Consider the following 16,424-nt stretch of genomic DNA (forward strand, 5'->3'; position numbering starts at 1 on the left):
GAAAGCCACCTGCTTCATGAACACATGCCCAATCTGAAAGGTTGTTAGCACCATCGTCATCTTCTTCATTATCTTTCATCATAACTCCAACTTTGTCATGCTTGATCCAAAGGGTATAGTTACTCATGAAACCATTCTCGGCCAGGTGATTCCATAGAGTATCTCTATTCCGGAATTCCTTTTTATTTTCGCAAACACTGCATGGACAACACATTAAACCCTTTGGCGACCTATTTGCCATTGCCGCCTTGAGAAAAGAATCTAAACCCTGAATCCACGCCAAGGTGCTCCGGCTGCCGTACATCCATTGCCGGTCCATTTGTAATTAATTATTGTATAAAAAACAAAAATTAATTCTACATATCTCAAATTGGCATAATTGTCGCTAAAAGAACATACATACATAAATGTCTTAACATCCAACACAAATTTTCCAGAAATACTATAATTTGCAAATTATCAGCGAAACTTATTTTTTGTGGAACTTATGTATAAATTAAAAAATCATGCTCATTCTCCCTAACATGTTACTATGAAGTAATTAATGAACAAAAAGATAAATCATGCTCATTTTCTCTCGTCTTTAAAATCCTTAAAATTTGGCATAATAACATATACACATGTCCCCATGAAATAATTTAAAAAAATTACTCTAAATGTGTCATAGTCAAACTATCTAGTAAATCTTCTCTAAAAAGCAACAAATCAATTCTATTTTGCTCAAATTAATGAACAAATCGAAAAATCATGCTTATTTTTCTTCAACCTTAAAATCACTATTTTCTTTATCTAGAAAGCATGAAACCAAAGAATAAACACCGTGAAAGAAGAGTGGAAGAAGTTGCTATCCTTTGGTGCACTTGGATGGGTGAAATCCTCACAAATTTTGAGAAAAATGGGCAGAACCTCCCCTCTAACACGCCATGGGAGAGAGGAGGAGCTCGGCCAAATGGATGGGTCGGGCTTGGGAAGAAGGAAAGGGGCTAGTATATATGGGGCAACTTAGTGCCAGCTAGTGGCTTTAGCCGGCACTAAGTGGCGAAGTTTAGTGCCGGCTGGAACCTCCAGCCGGCACTAATTTGCCCGTGCCAAGTTAGTGCCAGCTAGACTCACCAGCGGACACTAACTTGACTTCTGACCGTTGTGTGTGGCCTGCTGACCGTTGGGAGGTGGCACGTTAGTACCGGCTGAGGAGTTTAGCTGGCACTAATGTGCCTGCGGAGTACTGTTCAGGCATGTTACTGCCGGCCCCTGGTGGACCGGCACTAACATGCTGGTACCGATGTGCACTTCTCCAGTAGTCTGGGCGGTGCTCTAGACGCATACCGATGACTACTGGAATTATTTCGTTTAAGCTGGCATTGATCAATGGACGATAATCCGGTTTAACCGAGATAATTTGGATGGTTCCTCACAAAAATGTTTTCCTTCTTCTAGAAAAATGTAAACAAAGAAACATGTCCAGAAGTGTCAATATGCGCGGCACGAACCCTTTGCTTGGATCCAGTCGTAGTGCCATGTGCAGCAGGATGTAAGATCATTCTCTTTGAAGCGAGCTGGAACATCTCTTTGGATCCAATAGCTACAAATCCACAAAAAACATGAAGATGAGAAGAGGCTGAGGTGGCTTCAATGTTTGGGAAACAAGGAGACGGATGGTCCCTTCATTCCCTCGCTTGGCATGCCCACCAGCCACCAACCCATGCCCGCAAAACCTGAGCTCAAAGCTGTCTCCCAGCTAAAATGAGCTTGATTCGAGAGTTTGGGCTCCGTTTGGTTTTGTAGCATAACGTACCGTAGTCAACTTTAATTATTAATTAGAGATATTAAATAAAAGTAGTTTATAAAACTAATTCTACAACTCCTGCGCTACTTCGCGAGACAAATCTAATGAGGTCTTTGACTGCATAATTAGAGGATAGTTACTGTAGCCAATCATGAATTAATTAGACTCATTAGATTTGTCGCGCAAAGTTACACCTATCTGTGAAAAGACTTTGCAAATAAATTTCTCTTAGTACTCTATGCATATGAGATTTTTTTGTAACGCTAGGCGTGCTAGGTAAACCAAACGAGACACTCCTTGGAGATCGAAGACAGACGCAGGGTTCGATTGAAACCAGGTAGACTTTCGAGGCTTGTGCAGCTCTGTCCGGCAACCTCACCTTAATGCCTTTGTCTTCGGTCACAATGCACCGACGTGACCGCTCACTCTGAACTCACCAAGAATTTCTGCACCATCAGCTCTACTTGAAATCCTTTAGCTCTGTTTGATTTTCTAGAATTCTAAAAAATCAATATTTTGACTGCTAATTATGATGTCAAAGAAAGACAGTTTCCAAAATCAAATTCAGAACTTCTACGCTAGGAACCCTGACGAATCTAATGAGATATTTGACCGCGTGATTAGAGGATAGTACTGTAGCATCTCTGTAGCAAATCATTGATTAATTATTGTTATTAAATTCATCGCGAAAAGTTACACCCATTCCTAAAATAGTTTTACAAATAGACTTTATCTAGTACTCCATGCATGCGAGATTCTTTTCTCGGGAAAAATGCGTTCGAGATCCTAGAACGATCAAACAAGGCCTTTAACTGCAAGAAACAATGCATCGTCATGCTTGGTTATAGACAGTGTGCTCGTCAGTCATCTAGAGATTCTTTTCTTGGGAAAAATGCGTTCTAGATCCTAGAACGATCAAACAAGGCCTTTAACTGCAAGAAACAATGCATCGTCATGCTTGGTTACAGACAGTGTGCTCGTCAGTCATCTAGGTTCTCAAGCAGCCTGCTCCCGTCAAGGGTTCTCGGTTCTGTGCCGACTCCCAATCTCAAGCTATCGCAGCTTATCCAAATCTGATCGATCGATGGATCTTGATCTGCAACTCTGAACTTCCATGATGTTTCATTTGGGCAGGCGCATTTCTTTTCCCCATCGTTGGATCAGGTGCCAGTGCCACTTGTCAGATTCAGGGATGAATGGTGCGTCAGAGTGAATTGTTTACAATCGCTTTCGGACCGGGGAACTTTGAATTCCTGGTTCCCGCGCGCGTCTCAGACGTGCCTCTAGATCCAGTTAACTCAAACGATGCTCACTGTTGGTATCCTGGATTAGAATTTTTTAGAACAGTTTGCCAAAGCGCGTAACTGTCAACAAAAGCAGTAACTTGTAACCAAACTTATATTGAACCTTCCAGCCTTGGAACTAGACAGTATGCTGTATGTAAGCCAAACCACAGACATATCTTCCTAAGACAAGAAACACCACCTGTGGCCTCGAAAATCCCCTCTCGAACCAAAGGAAGCCTCGCCGACGGTGATGGGAGTTGATTGAGCTAGAATCTATCGCAGAGGATTAGACTACAATCACCATGTTCGGCTGGTCTGAACCCAGCTGCTTGGCGGATTCGGGCTGGGCTTAGCAGTTGCAGCCGTTCGGCTGGTGGGCTGCAGCCGTTTGGCTGGCCTATACCGAGACACGGTTTTTTTATTTTTATATTTTTTATTTTCATTTTTTACAAAAATATATTTTCGATTTGGAAATTTACAGGAATATACCCCGGCCACAGCGGGGTGGCAGGGGCTTTTGTGCAAAAAATTTTGCGGAGAAAATCGCGCAAAGGTCCTTGGGGGCCGGTCGGCCGGCAGCGGGGCGGCCGGCCCCCACAGGCCGCCCGGCAGCGGGGCGGCCGGCCCTGGCCGCCCGGCTGCAGGGCGACCGGCTCTCCCACCCATATATAAGGGTTGGCTGGTCCCCCACCCCTCATTTGCATCACTAAAATTCCAGAAACCAAGAAAAAAGAGGGAGGGAGGGACAGAGGCGAAGCCCTGCCGGATTTTCGAGCCGGCGACTGCAGGTAACCAAAATTCTTCTACACTTTACAAATAAATTATGTTGTAATTATTTTTCTTGAAATAGTAGATTAGCAATCAATTTAATTATTGTTAGGAGTGATTAGTGGTACATTTAGGTGCAGTTACTTGTAATGATTAGCGTTGATACAGTATATTTAGTGTTAGATTAAGTATTAGAAAGTACTAGAAAATTGTTAGAGAAGTATTAGAAAGTCTTAAAAATTGGAAGATAATATTAATTTTTTTTAGAAAATGTTAGAAAATTGTAGAAAGTATTTTATTGAAACAGTAGTTAAACAATCAGTTTAATTATTATTAGGAGTGATTAGTGGTACATTTAGATGTAGTTACTGATAATGATTAGCGTTGATATAGTATATTAGCAATCTGATTGCTTACTTGTGATTGCCAGGGCTCAACACCATGGCATCCTCAGGATCCACCTACATTCCATGGAGTAAGGTGACGGAAACAGTCCCCCAAGGAGTCCAGGTGCCTATGTGTTTTTGCGGATCCTTGTGCAAACTAATGAAATCAAGGGTTTTGGGGGACGACTTTGGCAAGAGATTCTTCGTGTGCGAGAATTACAAGTACGACCCGCCCAAGCATTACGGCAAGGACCGAGCAAAGGTACTACAAAATACTATCAGAGTTTGTCACTTTCAGATCTAGTAATGACTTCTAACATGATTTGGGGAAAAACTCCACCGCCTCTATGTGATTTCTTGCAGTGGTTAGACACCGAGCAATCTCAGCAGGATAAGGACCACGTGGAGCGTCAAGCAAGGTGGGCTGCACAAAGGTGGCAACGAATGCTGCATGAAGAACAGATGGAGGAGAAGTGCAAGAAAAACCAGGAAGAGATTCAGAAGAGGATTGCAGAAGTGAAACGTCAGAAGGCAGAGGAACATGAAGCTGATAGGGAGAGGAAGCGAGAGAGGGCCCGCCGTGCTAAGGAAGCAGGGGCTGAAGCTATTAGGAAGGGAAAATATCCCCGGTGCACTCAGTAAAGCACTACCATATAGTCCCGGCATTTTACATTTCCTAAGGCATATTAGGTTTACTCACAACACGAGGTTATCGTGTTGCACATGCCATGCTTTTCATTGTTCAAGTACCTAGTAGTACGAACGCCTTATGCCTCTGCTTTGTAATCGTAGTATTGTTTACAAAACTGTATTGCAAACCGAAAATTTATGATTCGTAACTACCCTTCTATTTTCAGTACACTACATTCAGTGAGCAATCTAATTGAACCAACCTACACATTTAGAACTACAACCAAGAAATCTTACTACACAAATACTTTCATAATATTATATGCTACAATCTGGTGCAAATACATATCCATACATAACGAAATGTAATTATCACATACAGGTCGGAATACATATCCGTACATCTGGTTCAAATACATATGCACACATAACGAAATCTAGACGCGACGGGCTCCAAAATCCAGAGGCAATCCGTCGGTGGGATTTCTAGAAGGTCCAACCTCAGCACCAGCATTATATTCTTGCATTTTAGGGCACTTCTTGTAAGTGTGACCATCCGCTCCACACAGGTTGCATTTTTTTTCTTCTTTCCTGCCTCAGACTCATCCATTCCGTTACGGATACGAAGTATCTGCCGTCGACCTACCCCTCTCCTAGCATCTGGATTAGGAATGTACATTGGAGAGATATTTGGTGTAGTGAATGATCTCAGACTACCTATGCCATATATCTCATGGCCCCAAGTGTGAAACAAAAACCCCAAGATCCAACCCAGATTCTGAACATGCCGCAATGACATGGGAGCATGGTAAGTGAAGAAGCTGTGGCTTCTTGCATCTGCAAAAAAACCTTGCCTTCCGGCATTATCAAGCAATCCTGAACGACCATTTGTCTACGGACACCCTGCCCTATCCTGTCCTTGCATGAAACCTCAAACCTTTGATCCTTTGTGCCCATGGAGACCACTCTGTGATATTGAGCCTTTTCAATCATTTCTTTCATGTAGTTAGTGACCCTATTACAAAAAATCACTCCTGGATCATCAAGTAAGACAGCAGCTGCCTGGTACCGCTCTCTGAAGTACCTTATGCATCCGTACATGATGAACTCAACTATGCCAACAAGAGGAAATCCACGAACATGACGCATTACCATATTGTAACACTCTGCGTGGTTGGTTGTCTCGATCCCATATCGACGACCACCAGTGTCGTATAGAATTGTCCACTTCTCCTTAGGTGCATCCTTAATCCACTGTGTGAAAGGTCCGCCACCGGAACGTCTCCGGCTGGAGGTTGAGGTCTGTTCCTTTAGCAGCTCGGCGCACATGTTATCTAGCACATGGCACAATGCATCAAACTTCCGCTGCTGATTCTGAGTGCACAATCTCTTGGACAAATTCATAAGTTCCTTATTCTTGAAGCGCTCATAAAAGTTTGCACCCATATGCCTTATGCACCACCTACTCACAACATCTGGCCATAGAGGAGGCTGTCCTCGACTTCCTTCATGTAGTTGCCTTATTGTTGCTAGAAGACCAGCATGTCTGTCACTGATGAGGCAAACATCAGGCCTTCCAGTAACAACGTGAATCTTCACACGTTCAAGGAACCAGTACCAGCTCTCTGTGTTCTCATTCTCAACAAAAGCAAAGGCGATGGGAACCACCTGTTTGTTGCAATCAACTCCAATCGCTGTCAGTATTGTCCCCCTTATATCTTCCTGTCAAGAATGTGCCGTCAATACATAGAACAGGAAGACAATACATAAATGTCCTCACACATGCACCAAGGCAGAAGAAAGCACGAAGCAGAAACCCAGGTCCCCCATCTAAACTCGGTACAATGTAGGTATCAGCCGCGCTTCCAGGATTTCTCTGCACAATTATCAATTTTGGCTCATAATCAATTTTGTCCAGAATCACCCCATACATCTTCTTGGCCACGAAAGTGGATGTAATGTTACGGTGAGTTTGCGCAACAGCAGTTAATCTACATGTATGTGGTGTAATAATTGAACACTCCCAGTGTGTCTTGTACTTGCCCTTGTAGGCATGCACTCGCCATGTACAGTCACCATTGACTCACTTCATCTCATATTCTTTGCTGCTAGACTTTACAACTCTGAATTCCTTCCTCAACGATATAGCCCAAAGCTTCACAGCATCTTTCACAGCTTCAATGCTAGGATACTTTGCCCCCTGCACAATCTCATTCTCTCTGTATTCGTACTCATTACTCCTAATATCCTGCATCACTGGATTTCCAAAACCCTTGTCTCGTCATTCACCTAGCAACGGGTAGTCCTCATTGTCTGATGAGTCCCCACATTCTTCCATCATTCGAACCTCTTGGTCTTCATTCTGTATAGCTTACACTATTCCAGGTATCCGCTCCCCCTCATTAGCTAAACCTTGCGGCTCAGGTTGAATGACATGCACGTTCTGATCTTCTTTTTCTCCCACCTGATCAGCCATACCTTGCGGCTCAGGTTCTGTGACATGCATGTTGTGATCTTCATTTTCTTGTTCCACTGCTTGGTTCATATGAGATGATGTACTTATTGACCCTTCACCGAAATGGGCTGCCTTCTGGTGAATCTGAATTAGCATTGCAAGAGGCCACCCGCAGTCAAGAGCTGCTTGCATGTAAGTCCGCCATTCTTCGGTGTTCGCTATAAGCATCAACTCACAGAAATCCCCTTCAGTTCCCCAATTCGTCATAGTCTGAACGGTTAGGAAATGAGTCTTTGGATTCACATTGAATATCTCGTGAAGCCATTTGCGTATGGAACCAAAACTCCTGTCTAAGGGTTTATCTATTCCGCACTCTCTTCGTTGAAAAGCTGATAGATCTACTCCATACGCATCATGAGAAATATATCCGTCACCATAATGAACTTGAAAACAAAGCTTGCTCGACATATCTGGACACACAATCATGATATTAAATTGATTGCTAATCTACTGTTTCAACATAAATAATTATAACATAATCTATTAGTAAAGCGTAGAAGAATTTTGGTTACCTGCAGTCGCCGGCTCGAAAATCCGGCAGGGCTTCGCCTCTGCCCCTCCCTCCCTCTTTTTTCTTTGTTTCTATAATTTTAGTGATGCAAATGAGGGGTGGGGGGACCAGCCAACCCTTATATAAGGGTGGGAGATCTGGTCGCCCTGCAGCCGGGCGGTCAGGGCCGGCCGCCCCGCCACCGGGCGGCCTGGGGGGGCCGGCCGCCCCGCTGCTGGGCAACCGGCCCCCAAGGACCTCTGCGCAATTTTCTCCGCAAATTTTTTTTCACAAAAGCCCCTGCCGCCCCACTGCCGGGCAGCCAGGTCCCGGCCGCCCGGCAGCCGGGCGGCCGGGGTATATTCTTGTAAATTTTCAAATCGGAAATATATTTTTTTAAAAAACGAAAATAAAAAATATAAAAATAAAAAAAAACCGCATACCGAGACAGTCTGTTCCCCAAGTCGCTAACTAGGGCTCGCTCTCCCTCTCGTCCACTCGAGACTCGACGCCGCCACCGTTCCTGCAGTCTCCTTCGCGCCGCCGGACTCCGTCCGTCCACTCCGCGGCCTCTAGCGGCTAGATCGAGCCGGGGCTGTGCTATTCCTCGCCGGAGGCGGAAGATTCGGCAGCACCGCGTCCTCCCTCGCCGGGATCGAGCCGGCCGCCCGGGGTCCGGAGTCCCGCGCATGACGACGCACGGGATCCAAGGTCCCGGCGGCCGCCGTCTCTAGCGTGTAAGCTCGGCCGGTCTACTCCTCCAGGCCTCCCTCCCTCAGATCTCCCGGCTGCCCTCCACCTGGCCGCCTGCCTCCGACCCGCCACCGGCCTGCACCAAGCTGGCAAGCACCCCGCCTACTGGACGGCCCAGCTGCGCTCCCGCTCAGGTTTATCACGCCCCCCATTCAGATCCATTTTCTCAGTCTGGTTTTGTCCTGCTTCAACAATCGCATTCATGGCACATGTTGCTACAGAAACGTCCTGGGATGTGGTGGATTTGCACCTGTACTACCGTGTGCTTGTGTTACATCTAGGACTTAAGATTTAATTCGCGTGCATAGACTAAATTATTTCGTGTAATTGTTGATTGGTTCTGTTTACCTACTTAGATTAACTCTTTTGCCGTCAGTTCACATGTGATACATGATGCCACGCTGTTTACTTGTTCTTAGCTGCTGCAGCCACTTTTGCCAACAAAAAATAGAATACTGTACAATGTATTTGCCCACAGATGAACTGAAAACGTGCCAATTGGGACCCGGCAAGTACCACCTTGTTCTGTATTGTAATTGACTAACCTGTGTGTGTGGTTTCTATATTGTAGGAATGTATTATTTGGTGGATTCAGGGTATGCCCAAAAACGGGGGTATTTGGGCCCCCATCGCATGACCAGGTACTGGAAGAAGGAGTTCATGAATACGGACCTGAGCATTTGCGAGAGGTGTTCAACTACCATCATTCGAAACTGCGTAATATAGTTGAAAGGCCATTTGAGGTAGCCAAAAATAAGTGGCAAATGTTGAAAGGAATGCTGCAGTATCGTAAGGACAAGCAAGGGCAGATTATTGTGGCATGTATTGCACTGCGTAACTTTGTAAGGGATGAGAATGCAGGGACATTGAGAGTCGACAGGATGCCGATACCTACACTAAGTGAGTATTCGTATCAGTGGGTTGAATCAAATGCGGAAGATGACATGTCTACAATCCGCGACTGGATTACTACTGGACTTGGAATACACTTGGAATACTGGGGTACACGTATGTGAGTTTAACTCATGATTGGGATGTTGATGTTGGGAGTGGGCCTGTTTGGATCGGCGGGGCTAATAATTAGCCCCGTCACATCGAATGTTGTGATGCTAATTAGGATTATTAAATATAGATTAATGACAAAACCCATTCCATAACCCTAGGCTAATTCGCAAGACAAATCTAATGAACCTAATTAATCCATTATTCACTACGGTGATGCTACAGTGATGCTAAATTATCGGTAATTAGAATTAATCACGGGCTTAACATGATCGTTAGTACTAATTGTGTATACATAAAAGCCATTAAATAAATTTTACTAGTATTTTAACTCATGTCATGGTGAATTTTTTTAGAACACTACGGTTTTATAATTCAAAATAAAAATTCAAATTCAAAATATTTGAACAAATGTTGTCAAAATTTGGGGCTAGTAATCAACCTTGGGGTACCCTTAGTCAAATCAGGAACCTCCATTTTTTGTTTCACTTACACATGGGTCCCACCTACCCACCCGGCCCCATCTGTCAACCCCTTTCTCCTCTTCTGGATGGCGCACAGGCCAGCTCGCTCCCGAAGCCTCCACACACCGGCCAGCGTTCCCGCTCCCGAAACCTCTCCACGTCCTCCTCTCCCTCTCGTACTTGGTCCTCTCTTCTCCTTCCTCCAGACAGAGCCGAGCAAGGGAGCCCTCCGGCCAAATTATTCCACTGTCCCTCCATCCAGTGGCGGATCTACAGGGGGCTCCAGCCCCCCTACTGCACAAAACGCCATGGAGCACCCCCCCCCACAGCCCCCCTAAAATTTTGGAGGCATTGATGAAGGAAGGGGGGAGCAAAGAAGAAGAAGGGTCACCAGCCCCCCTGCCTTCCATTCCTAGCTTCGCCCCTGCCTCCATCATCTCCAAATCACCGCAGCACACGCCTGCGTGACCTCGTTCTCTACCCCTTGACCACCACTTGCCTGTCACCGTAGCTCCTAGCGCTGGGGATTTCACATCCCATGGCCGCAGGAGGCCCGAGCTCCGCCTCGACGTAGAACCCCACCTCCGGCCGCTCCTATTCGCCGTTCAACTCCCAAAATTGGCTCCCCATAATCCAATGAGCTCATGCTTGCACTATCTTTCCACATTCGCCGTCCCATCTCCGAGAACGAGTACTCGTGCCATGGCGGTCGCTGTGCGCACGTCGAGGGCCGCTGCGAGCACCCCTGTGCCGCGCGCCGGCAGCGCCCGGTCACGCTGACCGCCACGCCGCTCTGATCTGCCTGCCGGTGCACTTCGCTCCCCGCCATGGCGGCCAGCCGCCGCCGCCGCCATGCGCTCGTCATGGGACACCCCTGCACGGGTCCGTGCCGTGCCGCAGTGCGCACTGGCTTCCCCAGGGGCCGCCCTGGTCGTGGACCTGCGCCGCCCCAGTCACCCCTCGCCGGGCCGCCGCCATACGCCGCTGCCACGACCGCTGGAGCGCTGCTGCCGCCGCTGGCCCTTTTCCCCCACCGTCGGCGAGCCCACTCACCGGATTCTGGCAAGGAACCGCTGCCGGCCATGGTCAAGGACCCAATTGCTTTGATTTAGATCTTTCTAGGGTCTGTTACGCGAAAACCCGAGGGCCTCCTTGTAAACTTTAGTTTCAAGTTTGTTTTCAAAGGCAATGAACTTATAAAATCCATATAAAATCGTAGAAAAATCAGAAAAATACAAACTAAAATTTGTTTGGTTCCTTGTTCTTAGATCTACAACTTTTCTTACAGTTTTATGTTGAGTTTTTAAATAGTTTTTGCTCAACTTAAATAGTGGTAAACTTTGAAAATGCATAGTAAATTTTATGAAAATCATAAAAAGGAAAGCGAAGATGTTTTGGAATCCTTGTGAGTAGATATATGTAGTAGATATATAATCTTGTATGTGTTAGCAGAAAACTATAGCTCTAGATTTTTATCTATGCTTGTTAGGGATAAATTCATACCTATAGTTATGTTGGTCCTTTTGCTATGAATTTTTTATGGTAGATTATTCATGTGATGTATGTGCTGTGGTAGAAGATTCAGATTTATTGGTGCATGTATGCATGAGTTATTGATTTAACTTGTGTAGTGCTTAATAAATAGTTTATAAATAATAAAAGCGTGTAAAAATAAGAAACTTGCTCTCACCTGCTTTATTGTAATTAGAACTTGTTTCATTGGTAATAATTAATTTATAAAATCTAAGCACGTAATATTTATATAGTAGTCATATTTTGATAACATCTACCCCACATAAAAGTCTCAATTCTAGACTCTATGTTTGCAACATCACTTATAATTAATATATATATGTTTTAATATATCAAAGATTAATGAAAGTCTAATAGTAAATGAGCATATGTATATTCTTGTGATGTTAAATTAATTTACCTGAGTTATCTTATAATTTTGTTATATATTTGTTAGTTAATCCAATTGAGTTAAGGTGTAGTCCTGTGTACTTGATGTTTCCAATTGTTTCGGTGTATGGCTTGTCAGCCCCGGGGCGGCGGGACTGCGTATAAGGCATAGAATATCTCGAATAAGGGATGGGGCATGTCCCATACCTCTGTTCTTACTACTCGGACACGAGTAGAACTAGTCAGTACAGAAGACACTACCAGAACGTACTCGGGTAGGACTCCTAAGCTAGTATCGATCTAGGTTTCCATGTAACCCTACCTCCCCAGACTATATAAGGGCATCCAGGAACCCCCTCAAAAACATAACCATCTAGGGCAATACAAACCAACACAGAGGACGTAGGGTATTATGCTCTCGGCGGCCCGAACCTATCTAAATCTTTGTGTTCCCTTGCACATTCGAGTTGCAGATCTCGGCGACACCCTACCTACAACCTACCACCTCAAGGGTATCCCTCGGTGGGCCTGGCGGTAGAACACCAACAACTAGAGCGCCAGGTAGGGGTCTTCTTCGAAATTCATCTGGCGAACTAGATGCAACCATCAACCCCGGCAACGTACCTGAGGAGGGTACAACTCTCATCTTCGGCTCCTTGGTCTACGTCGCCAATGGCCAGGGTGGACTCAACTCGCACCTAGCCGATACCAGCGAGCCGGAGGCGTCAACACCAACCCATAGTCAAGAGGTCAACTCTCTGGTTGGCAATCTCGACAAAATCTAGCTCTCTGACCCAACCAGAGAGCCCACATCGGTAACTCCCCGACCCCCCGTCAATGCTGATGAACTATTCATAGGGATAGACCGCGTGGATCGCAATCTCGTCGAATGCATCAAACAGGGGAGGGAAAGCTTCTTGTGGGCCGACTACTTAGATTTCCCACTTCTGCATCTTCCTTGTACCAGCCGTCACCCACTCGCCGACGACATCTTCTCCAGGATCGATCGGGATGACAAAAGCATTGCAGAATGCATTAAATTGGTAGAAGCTACCCTGAGGGGTTCTGTCGGTGTTTAACCGCCAAGCTCTCCGAGGTATACCCCGAGGAGATTGATTGTAGCAAGGGACTCGCCGAGATCAGAACGCGATGGTGCAAGGAACACAAAAAATTTGATAGGTTTAGGCTGCCTGAGCGTAATACCCTACGTCATGTGTGGTTGTTTGTATTGCCTTAGGTGTTGTTTGGTGTGTACCTATTCTTTTGGAGGGCTCCCTGCCCGCCCTTATATAATCTGGGGGGACAGGGTTACATGGAAAGTTCTAGCCAAGTACTGCTAGAGTCCTACTCCAACGTAGTCAGGTAGTTTTCTTGTACATCAACTAGTTCTACTGCTATCCGAGTAGTTCCAGAAGAGGTAAGGTACATCCATGCGCTATCCCTTACTCTAGAATATTCTACGCCTATGAGCAATCCCGTTGCCCCGGGTCTGACAAGCCCCCGAGGTCTTTGTAGTCGAGTTCTGTAGGCTTTCGAGTACTTCTGAAGATGCATTCGAATGCTTCGACTGCTTCTGGGATTCCATGTGTCATTCAGGAGTCCATCGAGTGCTTCGACTAGTCTTCTGATTACTTATCTGGCTGGATCGAGGCTATGAGGTGCTCAAGCCCTGAATCTTCTTTCTAATATATGGTGCGCGATGTACTCGCACTCCATATGGAGTAGCCCCTGAGCCTTAGGTTGAATCATAGAATCAGGCCGAGGGTCAAATCGGTCTTCGTAATTCTTTCAAATCTTTATTTGAAAATCAAACTGCCTTTGAAAAATATGCTATTTATAACACATGCCTAGCAGCTCCCGAGCCTTGAATCTAAATTCCATGGTTTGAATTAAGGGTCCAAAGTCGTGGCATACCTTTTGTCTTTACATCCGAAAGTACTTGAAGTGATCTTTTGAATAAAGTCGCTTTTTAGATAAAGTGAGTCAGGGTCTAAAGAGTCATATGGGTGGTACTGTGAATGGAATCTACTCTGTTCCACCTGTGATCCTCTTGTCTTGTAGTGTCACTGGTTGAACTTGAGCACGTTGCTTTCTCTATAAATGAACGGGTGAGGTTTCTTCTAGAGTCATTCTACCATAGCAACTATGGCTTGGAGTTTTTCTCTGGAAAGCTCTCGACCACCTGATAGGAGTAGTTTTCTGTCCAGCGAGTGGTGCTAGAAGAGTACTTGCGAGCAACAAGAATACTTGCTGTCTTCCTAGTTGTCGGTCTTGCTTCATACATCTCAACCATCCTAGGCATCTTGTACTTGGGTGGTTAGAGGTAGATGGAGTTTCAGAGGTTGCGATAGACTGGTGGTGTCATATTTTGGGGTATTCTCTGAATGGTTTCCCCCTCAATGGCATCTCCGGAGATGGCATTGGTTTTGTTGCAGAACGTATCAGGGAGAAGGAGAAATTCCTTTACAAGATGCAAATAGAGGACTTGCGATGTACTAATGATTGCATGTCTTTCTTGCTTGAAATTGTCTTCTCCCTGGACGTTTTAAGTTTATTCCGTCTTGGGAATAACAAGATTTGAAGCTTTGTAACAGCTGAGGTATCTTGTGTAAGCTACCTCGAGTGGAATCGAGTAGTTTAGTATCTTGTTCGTTTGTTTTTGCTTTTTCCAGAATGTAATCCCAGAAAAGTGTAAATGCCGAAGGAAATCTTGATTTTTCGAGATGATTGTTTTTTTTTGTTATGGAATCCCTGCGTTTATCGCCTGAAATATCTCTTTAACTAGCGCATGACAATTTGGCTTCCAGGTTATCACGAAACTACAATGCCTTAGGTTATTTAACCGCTTGATTAAACCTAGGTTAAGCAGGGTCTCGAGTTTACTTAGTTCACTCCGCCGCCGCCTCTCGTTCTTGCCTCCTTGTGCTGCGAGAAACTAGCCACCACTAGCCCCCGAGCTTGAAGCAAGAATATTCACCCCCCTCATCCGGATGGCTCCTAAGAAGATCCAGGGAAAGGGGCAATCGGGTGGTGTTGCTGACCAAGTAGAGACCTCGGGATGGAGAGCAAGTAAGTGCTCTGAATTCCATCTTCTAGGTCTTGTAGAAGAAAATTTGCTTCAGCCGCGTAAAGTGGTGAACTGGCGAAAATCTTTAGGATATTCGGTTCCTCATGAGGAACCGAATGAAGCCGTCATTTTTCATTCCTTTATTTTGCACGGCCTCGGAATCCCCATCTCCAACTTCTTTCGAGGTCTTTTGCATCATTGGGGGATTCAAGCGCATCACTTGACCCCCAATTCCATCCTTCATATTTCTATCTTTGTCCATCTTTGTGAAGCTTTCCTGGGCATCAAACCCCATTTTGATCTTTTCCAATACCTCTTCCATCTGAAGCCCCAACCTAGCGACACCAAAGTAGATGTAGTGGGAGGTGCGGGTCTGCAACTCCGTCAGGGTGTAGGACCAAAGTACATTCCTTATAAGATGACTGACAAGGTTATCGACAAGAAGGACCTCTGGTTCTATGTCGAGAACTAGTCGCGTCCCCTTCCCCGTAGACCCGCTGGCCTGCCAGTTAAGAAGCCTAGCTGGAACTCCAGGGGAGGAAATGTAGATCAAGTTAACTTTCTTCTCAGGGAGATAGACTTGTTGAAGAGGGAGAACAAAATTAGCGGTGCTTCGGTGGTGGCGCATTGGTCGCTCCGGAGGATTAAGCTACTCCAACAGCGAGTATATCTGGGGTTCCAATTTACTGGTGAAGAAGACCCCACCCGCTATACCGGAATCAAAATTTCCCATGATAATCTGAAGCGTCGGGTGGATCAGCTGCTGAAGGGTGTTACTGGACAAGCCAGTATCAAGGGAACATTCAAAGCTGGTAGACGCCCACGGGAGGTACTTTTTGAGTAGTCGACTTGTAGTGAACATCGAGTACTTTAATGCCCAGTAGTCGCATTGATCTAGAACTTTTCGTGCAGATTGACCCTGAAAAGTATCAGAGTAGGCCTCCACTTCCAGAAGTTGTGCCTGGCGCACAAACTGACTCAAGTGTGCATCTAATTTCTCTGCCTTTTTATGTCCTTTGCTCCAATTTCTGATGGGACAGATGGTGAGCCTCAGGTCAAGTCGCTAGAGAAGCAGAAGCAGAAAGCGCCATCAACCGGTGATGTTGACAAGTAAGTATCTATTTCGACCTCGAAAATCAAAGAGTAATCTTTGATTTCTGATCAAATTATCCTTGTTAGGCCCCGCTCTCCTTCAGAGAAGCGGACACGTAGATCCGCTGCTAGTCCTGCTGCCTCTGCCCAGTCCGGACCTGGAAGCAACGTGGCGACCGACTCTGTTCAGACGCCAAAATAACAGAGTCAATGAGGGGCGGCCGTCGTCTCCAAGCTGCTGCGCACAAGGAAGTTGTCAGTCAAGAAATCCAGCCAGTAAGTG

The 16,424-nt window shown here is 45.6% G+C and overlaps 1 long non-coding RNA gene across 1 annotated transcript; it reads left to right on the forward strand.

Moving 5' to 3' along the window:
• Positions 1–8,330: 8,330 nt before the first annotated feature.
• LOC120651506 lies at positions 8,331–9,514 on the forward strand. Its single transcript, XR_005666215.1, has 2 exons — positions 8,331–8,748; positions 9,186–9,514. It is a non-coding gene; the product is annotated as an uncharacterized LOC120651506 (long non-coding RNA).
• The last annotated feature ends 6,910 nt before the right edge of the window (positions 9,515–16,424 follow it).

Source organism: Panicum virgatum, chromosome 1K (genome assembly GCF_016808335.1).
Source record: "Panicum virgatum strain AP13 chromosome 1K, P.virgatum_v5, whole genome shotgun sequence".
Lineage (NCBI taxonomy): Eukaryota > Viridiplantae > Streptophyta > Magnoliopsida > Poales > Poaceae > Panicum > Panicum virgatum.